Source organism: Cebus imitator, unplaced genomic scaffold (assembly GCF_001604975.1).
Source record: "Cebus imitator isolate Cc_AM_T3 unplaced genomic scaffold, Cebus_imitator-1.0 Scaffold53, whole genome shotgun sequence".
In the NCBI taxonomy this organism is placed as follows: domain Eukaryota; kingdom Metazoa; phylum Chordata; class Mammalia; order Primates; family Cebidae; genus Cebus; species Cebus imitator.
Window position 1 is genome coordinate 7,983,784 of NW_016107368.1, and position 15,739 is coordinate 7,999,522.

General features: G+C 43.6%; 1 long non-coding RNA gene across 1 annotated transcript; it reads left to right on the forward strand.

Annotated features, from left to right (window-relative positions):
- The first annotated feature begins 5,013 nt into the window (after positions 1-5,013).
- LOC119471239 lies at positions 5,014-7,637 on the forward strand. The gene is made up of 3 exons (XR_005200271.1): positions 5,014-5,393; positions 5,996-6,074; positions 7,572-7,637. It is a non-coding gene; the product is annotated as an uncharacterized LOC119471239 (long non-coding RNA).
- Positions 7,638-15,739: the final 8,102 nt, after the last annotated feature.

Here is a 15,739-nt window from a genome sequence, read left to right on the forward strand (position 1 = left end):
AAATATAAATAATAACAATAAATATATTTAATAATAATATATTATTTAATACAATATGCCACTTCTATATGTGCCAAGAAACTATTGTATTATGATTATGAATTGCTTTTATTTTTTTATTTTAAAAAATAGAGATGGGGTCTCCTTATGTTGTCCATGCTGGCCTCTTACTCTTAGATTCAAATGATCCTCCTACTTCACTCTCCCAGTCACTGGGATTACAGACGTGCACCACACTGCACCTGGCTTGTGAATTTCTTTTAAAAAGAGCATTTATTTGACAGATAAATTAACCCACATTATTTTTTAGGTTACATAAACACCACTTCCAAATGAGAAGAACAACTTTTATAAGGAAAGATAAAAGATATTTTAAGAAAGGTAAGGCAAAATAATTGGGTACTACAAAGCTATTAACTTCGAGAGAAATTAATTTTAGCTGGACTAAAGTCACAAAGCTGAATGTGCTTCAGTAGTCTTTCCATGATTAGTGGGGCTGCGGAGGGCAGGGAAGAGTAGGAGTACATGCCTGTCTGAGAAAACTTGAGCAGAAAGAAGCCTGGAGACTTGAAAGCAGGCCATGTGTTTGGGGTGCTTGTGTGTAGTGTGCACACATTCTTCTGAGATGTCCTTGAAGGAGCTTCAGGATAGCTTAATAGGTAATCCCAGAGAGCTCTGCTTTTCTTGCAGAAGTGGTGGTGCTCTCATGAGTATAAGGTATTTTGCAGGAATGGTAACATATTAGAGGGTGCAGTCTCATAGATCCAGCATGAGGGCTGAAAGGATGCGCTTCAAATGAAGACCTGTGTGGAAATTTGCTTCCACCGCTGTATGTAACATTAGGAAAGGTATTTAATTTTTCTGAGTCTTAGTTTTCTCATCTGTGCAATGAATGTTAGAATCAGTCTCTTAAATTTTCAGAGAAGTGTTTTTTCCCTTTAACAATGCCATTTATTTTACTCCAAAATATAGAATTGGGCAGAGCTTGGGCCATCTCTATTTCATGCAGTGTCACCAATGTCACCTGGGAAGAATGGCTGGGATGCATGCATTTGGAGGGCCCTGATGCTGGCTGTTGGCTGGTAGCTTGTCTGGGGCTTTGGTTCCTCTCCATGCGGGCCTCCACAGACCTGCTTGGGCTTCTGTATGTCATGGTGGCTAGCTTCTAAGAGCAAGTGTCCCAAGCAAAGGGAAGTTTGTCTGATTCCTCTCATTCTAGGTCATCCTTTCTCTGTTGTCTTCTAATCCTGAAGACACAATCTATACAATTATTTGAGCTCCTAGTCATTTTTTAGCTTTCAGGAACGCATACCTCCCCGTTCTGAGGCCTAAACTGGCATCATCATGTTCTTAGCTTTCTGCTCTGGTTGGTGTCTTTCCTGATTCCCTCAGCCCAATTCTTGCTATTTATCTTTGCCTTGTCCCCAGTGTCAGCTCTCACAAGTCAGATGTTAGTTTGATTCCCTCACTCATGATTCACCCGTGGAACTGATCTGGTTTAATCTATGGCTTGATTCAATGTGCTCTTCCTTCCAGCTAGCACCATTTCTGCTAGATCTCTGCTTCCGTCTTGCATCTCTTGTATAGGTATAGGATTTCATAACAACAAAAAACAGTGGGACACTTACAGTAACAGTAGCAGAAGAGGCAATGGTTTGGAATCCCAGTTCTGGGGTTTACTCATCAATGTGTTGGACAAGCCATTTACCCTCTCTGAATCTCAGTTTTCTTGTTTTAATATGGAGATGACACCAATAACACGTTTGCTGTGCAATTGTGAAGAATAAATGAGATAATTTATCCAAGGAGCATAGTGACAGGTCAGTGCGTGTCAGTGTCCTCCTCCTTGTTCTTTCCTTCTGGCACTTGGAAGACCCAAGTACAGCCTGCTGGGTCTTAGTGCTCAGCTTAATGCGGAATATTGGACTCTTCAATACTCCACATTAAGCTGCTGGGTTGGGACAAAGGTGGAAGGGTTGGAAAGGCTTGGTCAGGACAAAGAGCAGGGATGCAGAAGTGCCACCCTAGCAGAGCAGGTGGGGTGTGGCTTTGGGTCCGATGATCATGTAGGACTTCCAGCCAGGGAAGATGCTGAAGACCCAGGAGTGGATGAGGCTATGACGGCACTGAGGCTGGGCTCCTGAAAAGCAGGACATGGGGCAGAGCCCCTGATTGTGGCTGATGAGGAGCCGGGTTTTTCTTTCATAGCCAGGAGACCTGGAGGATCAGGCCTCATGATTCTCCATGTTGCTTACTAGGATAGGAGTGCATGGCTGGTTCTTCCTTTAGATTATCAGGGACAGAAAATTTGTTAGAACAGATTGTAAGAGTGATTCTGGGTGTGTGGGAAATTTTAAGTTTTCCAGTCTGATGAACTTGAAGGAAGGGGCTGAGGGAGGAAATGGTTTGTAAGACAAAGAGAAACGAAGACAGGGATGGTCCTCAGGGTCAGTTACATCCTTATTTTAAAGACTTAAAATAATTTTTAATACATCTCATGATAAGACGCAGAAAATAAAGGTAAGCAAAAATATAAAATAAATAATACCTGTATTTAAATGTTGTCTTATACCTTCCTATCCTTCCATCTGCATACACACTGCATACACACTATGCAAACATCACACACACACAATGCAACACACACATACACCACACATGTACCGTGCAGCACACACAACACAACACACACACACCACATACGCCACACACCACAACAGCATGCACACACCACACACACACTGCATACACACACCACATATTCCCCACCACAAACATATACCACAACACACCACACACTACACATATACATGCACACTACACACATATACACACCATGCACACACATGCACACACACATTAAATCAAAATGAGAGTATATCAAGCCTAGAATTTTATAAACGGTGTGTTTTCAATTTATACTGAAACTGCACCAAAACTACTGAAAAGTAACAGCTTTATTTATTTGTTTATTTATTTTGAGACTAATCAACTTTCTGTCTCTAAGGATTTGCCTGTTCTGGACAGTTCACATAAATGGAATCATATAAAATATGTGGGGGGCTTGTATTTGGCTTGTTTCACTTAGCATGTTTTCAAGTTTCATCCGTCAGTACTTTTCTTTTATGGCTGACCACTATTCCATTGCGAGGATATACTTTATTTTATCTATTCATCAGTTGATGAATAGATTTGGTTTGATTTTCCTTTTTGGCTACTATAAGTGATTCTATTGCAAACATTGTGGATATGTTTCTGTGTGAACTTATGTTTTCAATTTTCTTGGCTATGTAACAAGGAGGGGTATTGCCGGGTCCTATGGTGACTCCATGTTTAAGTTTTGAGGAATTTTCATGCAGTTGCTTAAAGAAGCAGCACCATTTTACATTCCCACCAGCAATGCGTGAGGATTCCAGCTCCTCCGTATCATGGTCAACACTTCTTATTTGACTTTTTGATTACAGCTATCCTAGTGGGTATGAAGTAGTATCTCATTTTTGTTTTGATTTGCATTTTACTAATTACTCTATGTTCTTTGGAGAAATGTCTATTCTAATCCCTTTCCCATTAAGTTATTTGTGTGTTTCTTTTTTTTTTTTTTTGAGACAAAGTCTCTGTCACCCAGGCTGGAGCGCAGTGGTGGGATCGTAGCTGACTACAGCCTTGAACTACTGGGTTCAAGTGATCCTCCTGCCTTAGCCTCCCAAAAAGTTGGGGCTGAAGGTGCATGCCACCCCCTAATTTTTTAAAAATTACATTTTGGCTGAGTATGGTGGCTCAGGCCTATAATCTTAGCACTTTGGAAGGTCAAAGTGGGAGGATTGCATGAGCCCAGGAGTTGGAGACCAGCCCTGGCAACATAGTGAGTCCCTGTCTCCACAAAAAGTAAAAAAAAATTAGCCAAGCACAGTGGTGTGTGCCTGTAGTCACAGCTAATCAGAAGGCTGAGATGGGAGGATCACTTGAGCCTGGGAGGTCGAGGCTTCAGTGAGCCATGGTCAACCCACTCACTCCAGCCTGGGTGACAGAGCAAGACTCCGTCTCAAAATAAAAATAAAGATAAAAATAAATAAATTTAAAAAATAAAATAATTTTTGTAGAGACAAAGTCTCACTATGTTGCCCAGTCTGGTCTCAAACTCCTGGCTACAAGCAGTCCTCCCATCTCGGCCTCACAAAGCACTGGATGTGAACCACTGCACCTGGGTAAGAGTTCTTTATGTATTCTGGATACTAGACCTTTACAGGATATATGATTTGGAAATATTTTCTTACATTCTACGAGTTCTCTTTTTTACTTTTTTGATAATGTTCTTTGAAATAAAAATGTTTTTAATTTTGTAGACAACCAATTTGTCTTCCCCCCCCCCTTTTGTTGTTTGTACTTTGGGGATCATATCGAAGACACGTTACCCAATCTAATGTCGCAAAGATTAATGCCTATTTTTTTCTTCCTCGAGTTCTATAGGGTTAGGTCCTACATCCAGCTCTTTAATACATTTTGAGTTAATTTTTGTATATGGTATGAGGACACTAACTTCATTCTCTTACATGTGGATATCCAGTTGTCCCAGCACCATTTGTTGCTCTTGCTGCCATTGAATTGTCTTGGTACACCTGGTGAAAGTCAATTGACCATGGATATGAGTTTGTTTCTGGATTCTCAATACTATTTCATCATTTCACTGATCTATATATCTACCCTTATTCTATTATCACACAGTCTTAATTACTGTAACTTTGTAGTAAGTTTTGAAATCAGGAGTGAGTCCTCCAACTTGTTCTTCTTTTTCAAGATTATTTTGACATTCTGAGTTCTTTGCATTTCCATATGAATTTTAGAATCAGCATATCAATTTCTGCAATAAACTCTTTTTGGTGCAGCTGGAGTTTAGGTAGGGATTATGTTGAATCTGAAGACGTATTTGGTAAGTTTTGCCATCTTCACAATATTAAGTATTTCGATCCGTGAACACAGGGTGTCTTCCTACATTTAAGTCTTTAATTTTTATCAATGGTGCTTGGTAGCTTTCAGTGTATAAGTCTTGAATTTCTTTGGTTAAATGCATTCGTAAGTATTTTATTCTTTTGATGTTATTGTAAATGGAATGGTTTTCTTGATGTGATTTTTGTGTCTTCATTTCTTGACTTTTTCAGCTTCTAGGGCCACCCGCATTCCTTGGTTTATGGCCCCTTCCTCCATCCTCAAAACCAGCACTAGCAGATACTTGATCTCACATCCCCTGCTCCTTCTTCCATCCTTGGATTCCTCTCTCTCAGCCAGAAACCTTCGCTTCTGTTAGGACTCAAGAGGATTAAACTCACCTGGACAGTCCAGGAAACTCTCCATATCTTAAAGTCTTCACCCTTCAACACCTTAATTTGCCATGTAAGGTAACATATTTACAGCTTCTGGGGATAGGTGTGGACATCTTTAGGGGGCTGTTATTCAGCTGACTATGGAGAGTAAGGGGGTAGGAGAGGTGCAGGGGAAGTACTCCGAGTCCCTGGATGTTCCGAATCCAGTCCAGCCTAGTACAGGGTGAGAAATCAGTCCAAGACACTAAATTCATTCATTCCCTTTACTGATTGTAAGATGATAGTACAATTAAGCATGGGTGGGAGAACTAAAAGGACTCATGGCTGGGAGAATTAAAAGGACTAAGTCTTAGAAGGCATCTGGCTGGCATGGGTCAGCCAATACACTCTGTGAAGGCTTCCGGTACCTGCAGGATTAACACTAGGGAGAGCTCTGAAAATTACAAACACCAGGCAAACCCAAGTTATTATAGTGAACTTGGACTGGCTTAATTTGTAGGCAAGGATCCTGATTTAGGATTTTCAAAAGAATATTTGTTTTAAAAGCAATTTCATTGCACTTTTCAAATGCAGTAAGTTAAAAAAGATGCAGTGAATAATGTTACTTTAGAAAACTCACTAAAGCTATGTTAAAGTAACGGATTTCAGTTTTTAGAGCCAGTCTGTTACCTCTGCAGGTGGCATTGTTTCAGGAGGTAGAAGCCACATGGAGGCTTGGAGCTGTGCCACATTCTTAATTGGACACCTTGTTGAATGGTAATTGAAAAATGTCTTCACGCCCTGTTGGGTGCCTCCCGGAGGCTCCTCTGTAGTGGGTAGGGATAGCTTTGATGGTGGAGGCACTTGCCAGCAGAATCTCGGCCATGCATTGTCCACGTGGCCAGGTGGTTGCCTCTTCTCTGTGGAGCCAGCTGCTCTTGTCTGTAACCACTCAGCACAAGAGAAGAATGGAAGAGAAAGGAGGTGTTCAGCACCCGGTGCATGGCTGCTGTGATCTCCCTTCCTCCTTCCCCGATTCTTCTCCAGATGGCCTGTTACGGCAATGTGTAGCCACTGACTAGGTGTAGAAATTACATATTTTTTCCCTTGAGATTTAAAAAGGAACACACACGTGCACAGGGACACACTTGCAGACACACATGTATGCACATACACCTGCACACATACATACACATGTACACACATATGCATGTGGACATGCACACACACATGTGTACACACACCTGATCACTCATCCATATGCTCACGCATGCACACTCACGTACACATATGCACGCTTACATGCTCACATTACAGCATTACCAGGTCTCAGCCCCAGAGATTCTTATCTAATTGGTTGGAGTGGGTCCTGGGTATTATTATTTTTAAAAACTGGGCTGGGTGTGGTGGCTTATGCCTGTAATGACACTTTGGGAGGCCAAGGCAGTTGGATCACAAGGTCAGGAGTTTGAGACCAGCCTGGCCAACATAGTGAAACCCTGTCTATATTAAAAATACAAAAATTAGCCAGGCGTGGTGGTGTGCACCTATAGTCCCAGCTACTCGGGAGGCTGAGGCAGGAGAATTGCTTGAATCCGGGAGGTGGAGGTTGCAGTGATCCAAGATCACACCACTGTACTCCAGCCTGGGCAACAGACCAAGACTTCATCTCTGAAAAAACAAAACAAAACAAAACTGAACGCGCGCGCACACACACACACACACACACACACACACTCCTCAAAACCGTGGACATAAAGTTGTGGTAGTTACTCCGTTATACACAGAACGACAACATTTCACATTGCTCACAGATGCTTTTCAGAATTGATTGACAGGGAAGGCTTCCACCAGTTCTGGAAACCAGAACGTCTGTTTGTTTTCAGTGGTGGTGGCCTCCCAGGAGCCCACCTGACTATGTGCACCACGATTTTTGGTGAATGGAGTTGGTATTGACAGAACTTACTACAGCTTGGACCGCAGCTGGCGGTGCCTGCATGGTCCCTCTCTGTCGCCGTGGCTGCCCTCTGGTGGGCTCACTGGGAAGAACTGCGGGTGGGAGGCAGGTGAGGGATCAGGCTGCCTCAGGCAGGCAGGGACTCTCTGTTGGTGGCCACTACTCCCACCAGGGTGGCTTCTCTGCAAGACCCTCCTCTCTCACTGTAGGGCTCAGGGTGTGACCAGCCCTGGGGGGGGGGTTTGCACCAGCCCTTACGGTTGACAGGTCATATTTTTGCATGATCTCCTTATTAAACTCTCTTCTACTTACTCTAGTGGAGGAGGACTTGTCCACTTTCTGCTGGGACGCTGACTCGAATGAGGGATTGGAGTGAAGTGTGTGGTTGGCTTCGTCTCTGAGGTACACTGTGGGCTGTGTGTCCCAGGGGACTCTGCAGGCAGGCTGAGAGGGACAGGCGCAGCACTGCGCTGGGCTGTGGTAGGGAGTTGGCAGTCAGCGTGATGATCTTGGATGGAAAATTAAAGTAGGTGGGGGCGCGTTCTGAAATACAGGATGGCACTAAAAACACGGTGCAGCCGGAGGAAAAAGCCCAGAACCACTTACATGCACTTAACACCACACACTCACATGCCACACTCAACACGCCACACTCACCACGCCACACTCACCACATATACACACGCTCACACGCGCCACACTCACACACGCCACACTCACACATGCCACACTCATCACATACACATACCACACACGCCACAGTCACACCACACTCACCACATGTACACACATGCCACACTCACATATGCCACACACACCACATACAGCACACACACACACCACATACATACATCACACACAGCACACACACACCACACTCACACATGCCACACACACCACATACATACACCACACACAGCACACACACATGCCACACTCACACATGCCACATACACCACACACAGCACACACTCAGACACGCCACACTCACACAGCACACACACATGACACACCCAGTACACACTCACACACTACACTCACACATGCCACACATACTACATACATATTACCACACACAGCACACACACACCTCACTCATATACCACACATATCACTCACATACCACACACACACCACATACTCACACACGCCACACACACCACATACACACATCACACATACACACACAGCATACACATGCCACACACATCACATACACACACCACACACAGCACACACTCACACATGCCATACTCACACCACAAACACCACATACACTCATCACATACAGCATGCACACACCACATTCACACATGCCACACATACCACACACACTGCAAACACACACCATATACACCATGCATATCACACACTCACACCAGACACACACTGCACACACCACACTCACACGCCACACACACAGCACACACAGCACACACACACCACACACACATGCCACATGCACCACATAAACACAGTGCACACAGCACACACACACCACACTTATACATGCCACTCATATCACACACTCACATGCACCATACTCACACACCAAACACACCACATACACACCACACACAGCACACATACACCACACTCATACACGCCATGCCTATCACACACACACACACCACATACACAGTACATACATCATATGCACTACATGTACCACATACATGACACACACCACACATATCACACACACATACACCACATAAACACACCACACACCCCACGCATACTACACACACACAGAGCACATAAACACAAAGCATACATGCCACACACACCACACTCACACATGCCACACACCAATAAACACATATAACACAGTCACACACGCTCCACACACCACTCAGGCACACCACATACCACATAAACACACAGCACACACTATACACACCACACACACACTCATACCACATACCACATATACATACCACACTCATGAACAACATACATGCCACACCCTACACACACCATGTAAACACACACACACCACACAGTCACACACACCTTACACATGCCACGCACCACACACACTCATACATCACACATCACATAAACACATATACACATTTCATACACACTACACTCACCCCACACTTACATGTGCCATCACACACTACACAAATAAACATACCACACACTCATAAACACACCCTGCACCACCACATACACCCTTACACACGCCACATATGCTCACACACACTACACACACATACTGTACTCACACACCACACACACAAACACACCCCTCACAGACACCACGCATTCACAATACACCACACAAATGACATAAACACACACATTCTCACACACACCACACACACACACACACACACACACACACACAAAACCACACTACAACGGGGTAAGCACATCTAAGCCTAAGACACAGCAATTCAGGAGGTGCCGGGTGGAAACGGGAGGAGGAGATGGATGGAGAGGTCTGAAGTGGGCAGCGACATAAAACTGGAGACTCCTTGCACACATAGATGCTAATTATATTCCACAGCTGAGGAATGCAATTGACTCGCTCTAGTGGAGGCTCAAAGCATGTGTTTTATAAAGGTGTGCTAAGCCACTGTTTTGGGGTAGTTCATCAATTACAAAATACCTATTTGGTTTTCTTAAGAAATACTGCTTCTGATATTTTTATTGCCTTTGTGTTTTGCAGAAGGCTTGGCTTTGGCCAAAGAACCTGGAATTAATTCCTCCACTCTGTGTTATGGTAAAACATGTGTTACCATGGTTTCTTACAACAAAATTTCAATTAGCAGATGGAGCTACTGAGAGGAAAGTCTTATTGGGGTAGAAATTTGGAGGAGAATTAAGGCAAAAATAAACACATTTCAAAGCCCTACCATTTAGAATGATAATGAATTATTGCCAACAGTATGGTGGTGTATCAATCATTGTGTTAAACATTCTTAATTGATATATATCTCACAAAAAATTAGTAAATTCAATACCAGGGTTTAGTTTGCAATATGCTTAATTTTAGTCTATATTTTTAAACTTGGAGAATGTTGGATAGAGGTAGATGAAATACAGGAAGTTATTTAGAATTCACTGTGGATGATCATAGACTATTAAAACATTTTGAAATGTTGAAATGAATCAACAGAGATGTTCTAAATCATCACCAGAATTTAAATTATGCTATCTTTGTAGAGTATTTTAAACATTGGAAAATTATAAGATGGAACTTAAAGTCAGTAGTTTGTTATTACCAACAATTTGTTCTCCCCAAGGGAATATAATATTAGATGAGCACATGGCAGTTTAGAACAGAGACTGCATTTCCCAGCTTCCCTTGCAGCTACACATGGTTGTGTGACTCACATCACAAAGGGGTTCAGAATATTTCAAATTCTTAGAACTGTCCTTAAGATCCAGCAACCTTCATCCTTTGCTGTCTTTTTCATTCATTGCTTCCTTTTGCTTTCCAGCATGTGGTGCTTCTAAAACCTCTAGACTTGATTTATGTGCGAGAGAAATCAACTTCCATCTACAGGAAGTAGAAACTACTGGAGTTTGCCTGTCACTTGCAGAAGAGCCTAATTCTAAGTGTTTCAAATTCTTCCATGAATCCTGTAGGTTTGAGACTTTAAAGGAGCAGCTGGTATACTTGACAAGTTCTCCTGGAAGAAGACATTGAATATTGTGGTTTATAGGGAAACTCAGATGCCTGGTTAGCACATGCTCTGTTCACCCACCATTTCCTGGTACCCACTAGGAATAGGAGGGCATGTGACTATGGACATGAGTCAAAGACTTGTGTAAGTAGAAACTAGCTCATATTTCAGGCAGTTATGTTTGGGGTCAGGATTGGTGAACAAGATGAATCTGTGTCATAATAGATCCATTTGTAAAAGGAATCTCTTGCATTTGATGGAGTCTGTTGACACCGCCTTATTCTGTTACTCAGCAGAAACTTGGTTTTGCTGCAATGCTGCCTCCAGGCTTCAGGCATCCTGAATAACATGTGCGACCCTCCTCCCTGATTGCTCCTTTCCAGTACTCTCTAGCTGATGCGGGTGTGGCCATAAATCTAGTGTGGAAAGCCAGACATCCAGGCATCACCCTCAACCCTGCCTCGACCACAAGTCCTCCCCATTTCACATCAAGACTACCCCGGAGCCACCCTCTTCTCTCCATTTCCAGGTTTCAGCTGAGGTCTAAGGCATCAAGGATGGCTGGTTTAGGCACTCGCCTCCTGCCAGGCTTCTGACACCCTCTCTTGTCCGTCTCTCCTCTATCTCCACAGAGTACACAGTGACCACATCACTCCTTGCTCAAAAAAGCAGGGGCTTCCACTTACCACCAAGGTCCAGATCCTCCAGTGTGCAAGAGGGCTTTTCCTGCCTTGTCCTGCTGGCCTCTCTGGAAACTCCTGCCTCTACTCTCCCTTCCTCTCTGCTGTTCATCCACACTGGCTTTTTTCATCTCTTCCTGTTCCCTATACCCCTCCTGCCGCAGGACCTTAGCACATGCCATTCCTACTTTTAGGAACCCTCCTCCCACCTTCACAGCTTTCAGATCTCAACTCCCACATCACTTCCTCAGGGAGCCTTCCTCATTCTTCCAGAGGGATACAGATTTTCAGGGAGGAGCTGTGTTAGTCTTTCTTCTCATTTTATTCCTGGCTCCTAGCTCTGAGCCAGGCACTTAATTCATGCTCACTAAGATGTTGAAGACATGGAATAACATCAGTTATTAAAATCATCGTTGGCCCCTTCATATTTGCAGTTTCAGGAATCTGGAGAAATGATGTGGCTTAACTATGCAACAGCAGGCTTTAGCTGTACCAAGTTGTTACATTTTGTAGAAACGCAATTTGGTTATCCATTGCCATATATCTATGGGTATATCCACATTCTTGTAATTCAGATTTCCACTTCATATAAGAATTCTACTACACATAAATAGTGAGAAGAGTCATTGGAAATGTGGATTATTATTGAATGCAACTTTAAAAATATTTCCCCCACCCTCATTTTGGTACCACAGAGGTCCCTATAATTGCAAATTCAGTGGTGCTATTGGAAACACAACATATTTGCTGCTCTAGTGAAGGACACCCCCACTGGACCAACCACTTCTGAAGACCAGGGCTCTGCTTCCCTTCTTTGATTTCTGGTGTTAGCATGATGCTGGCTTCACATTTGATAGGTAACAGGGATTCCTTAGACAATGGAATGATTGAAAGAATTGAGCTACAAGCTCAGTCAATCAATCTACTTATCCTATCTGTCAATCAATCATCTATCCATCATCTTTATTGTCTTTCAATAGCTATCTGTTATCTATACCTATCATCTCTATCAGTCATCTCTTTCTATCATCTATCCATCGTCTATCTTCTATCATCTATCTAGCTAACATCCTATCTAAATATCTGTCTTCATCATCATCATCATCTTCAAAATAGATCCCAAAGTGATAGTCTAGCAGAACTAAAGAGAAGATTCCTCGAACCTCCTCTTCAACTGCATTCTTCTCCTGGCTCCACCTCCCTTTCTGGCCACCACCCTTCCTCATATTGCTTCTTTATTTCATGTTATTATCGCAAGTGTCCTCGTAAGCATGGTCTCTGTGTTCTCTCTCCCACTCTCCTGTGCCCCAGTGCAATCTTCCACAGCTGCACTTATCTAGGTTACCGAGAAATGCATACTTCTCTCAATCCAAGGATCCATTCCCCTCCCCCGTCTAACCCAGATGACAGATAGATGATTGATTGACAGATAGATAGGTATGCTCTCCTCCCCACTTTCCCCTTTCCTTTGGGCAACTCCTCCTCTCCCCAAACCCCAGATGTTGGCTTACCCCCCAGATTCAGGATTTGGGGTTTGTTTTCTGTTTACACCCATGTCTCAGTCTATGGATTTAGATACCACATAAATGCTGACGATTCCCAAATTTACATGCTGAGACCTTACATCTTCCTTCCACTCTAGGTTCCTGTACCCATATGTGGTGGGTGAGCAAACCAGACAATCTTCACAAGCTGTCCCTCCCATGCCACCAGCACCCCCAGCAGCCCCAAGTCTCCCCAGGCCACTTCTTAGTTAGCCTTTGCTCATGTCAACATTCTCCCACATTCTAACAGCATTGATTACTTGTGCCTGTTTTTAAATTTTGTACAGTAGAATCATGAAGTGTGTACTGTTTCGTGTGTGCCTTTGGAGGGTCTCACATTGTTGGCTTCAATAAGATGCCCACTGGACTTCAGCAGAATAAAAAGGCTTTCCTGGGATTGAGGGTTACCTGGGACATGGGCCTTCAGTTTTAAAACTGGATCAGTCCTGGGCAAATGACATCGATTGCTCACCTAAGGCTTGAGCTAGTCAACCATGTGCTCAAGTATAAAGGAAAGAAATGCCATTCAAGTCACAGGTAAAATGTTGGAAGTACATTGTAAGCCTATGTGTCTACACTTGTTCTATAGTCAGTCTCAGTTTTTTGAGAATGTGTGTCTGTAGATTGTATTTGCTTTGTATAGATATCAGCATTTCTGGGAAAGAATGATGGATGAAATAATGAGGGCATCTGCTCAGAGACCAGGGCCTGACTGGGAGGGCTGCTTCCAGGCTGTTCCCTGAACTTGGCCTGGGCTGTGGAGGGCTACTACTCTGGATTCCACAGCCAGAGAGCCAGGGAGCTCCGACTGCCCCACCTGCTGTCCCCCACCGCCTTTCCCCCGGGGCTATCAGGGTATTTTAAAAAGGGATTTAACTCGGAACACTTCCCCTTGCCTGAGGCATTTTCTATTCTGGGAAAAAAGATATCTGCTGATGAAATGCACTGTGGGATTCAGACTTTTCTTTAGGAACATACTGTATTGTTTTGCAGACACCTGTCGTATTCTGAAAACAGGAAGAAAATTTAGAATAGGTCTCATCTAGGAGAAGAATAAGGAATGTAATTCAATGGTGTGAATGCTGTAAAGTAGGCTCCAAAGGAAGAAAATTTAAAGCAACATTTAAGAGAGAGGTAACTGGTTGCAGGAAGTGAAAATTAAAGCAAGATTTTTCTCTAATGAAATCTGTCAGAACTAGATATTTTTGATGTTTTTGTTGCTGCATCACAAGGAAGTGATTCGATATATTTTAAAGTACATTCTGAGAGAGTGTGTGGGGTGTGTTAGAATACAGACATTGTGAAATATGTGGAAATTTTGGGAGGGATACACTAGGGTGCAGGTAACTTTGAGAGAGAACCTGGTCCTCCCTCAGAGGTGTGAAGCCTCCGGATTGGAAGAGTTAAGACGTGAACCCAGGAGACATTGATTTACAAAATGGGCCACAATTTGAAATTGCAGTGGGGGTTGGGGCCCCTGTTTGAGGGCAAAGATATGCAGTCAGGCTGCCTGCCTTCAGGTCCCGTGGACCAGCAGAGAGCAAGCTCATGATAGTTTCCAATTCTCCCAGGCAGCCCAGGAGAGGCCAGGCCAGTTTGCAGGAGGGAGGCCAGTGAAGTGTCCCTTCTACTTAGCACCAGGAAAGTCGGGACATTAAAACTGGGTAAAGGAAATGTCCTTTTCCTGGACTATTTCACCTGGTGACAAAGACTCTCCTTGACCAAATGCTAGTCAGGCTCCTCTGAGCCCGCTGCCCAAGTAGTTCTCAACATTTAGACTCCTGTTCTTTGCTGCACTAGCAATAATCCTGTCGAGGGCTTAGCCAGAACATGTCACCCTCGATACCTGCTCATTCTCCATATCCAATGTCGGGTTCCTCATCCTCCACCAGCCCCCAGGTCACGTCTGGTCACACTAGCCTGTCTTCAGCAAGAATCCTATTAGGTCACTTTAGCCAGATTTCCCCATCACCCCTGATGTTCCCTCCTAGTCATTTCCCATCCACCGCCCTCCCCCATCCTGCTCCTTGGCTATGAACTCCCATTTCTCCTTGTTGTATTTGGAGTTATAATTCAGAGCCCAATTTTGCTCTCCAATTGCAAAGTCCCACTGTGGTGGTCCCTGTACCTGCCATGATCGTCCCCTCTGAATAAAGTCTGCTTTCCCATGCGTTAACACATGTCACAAATCACTTTTGTTTTAACCCCTGGCTGAACGTTTAGATGGATCCTGCACTTGGATGCCTTTTCGTGAACCTGGACGTGTCTGGCCTCTGGGAGTAGGAGTGCAAAGCTGGCCGAAGCAGCTCTGAGCACCTCTGTAAGGCCACTGGCCGTGCCTACACTTGTTCCAGTTCACTTGCTGGCTGGGATGTGGTGGGCCCTTTTATTTTTGTCTTGTTTTTAATGTGAGTTTGTGCTTACATTAGGAAATAGTTTCTTCAGCTACTATGCGGTAACATAGCTTGGTAAATTATGTAGGTTTACGAATATGTGTGTGTTACTAAAGATTAGCAGTGAGCCAAACAAGATGAAATAATGGAAGTGGAAGTATCTGATATTAAAAGCTTCAGATAGATTTTTAGGGCTTTGGAAATTGCTTCCTTCTAATAGAGCATTA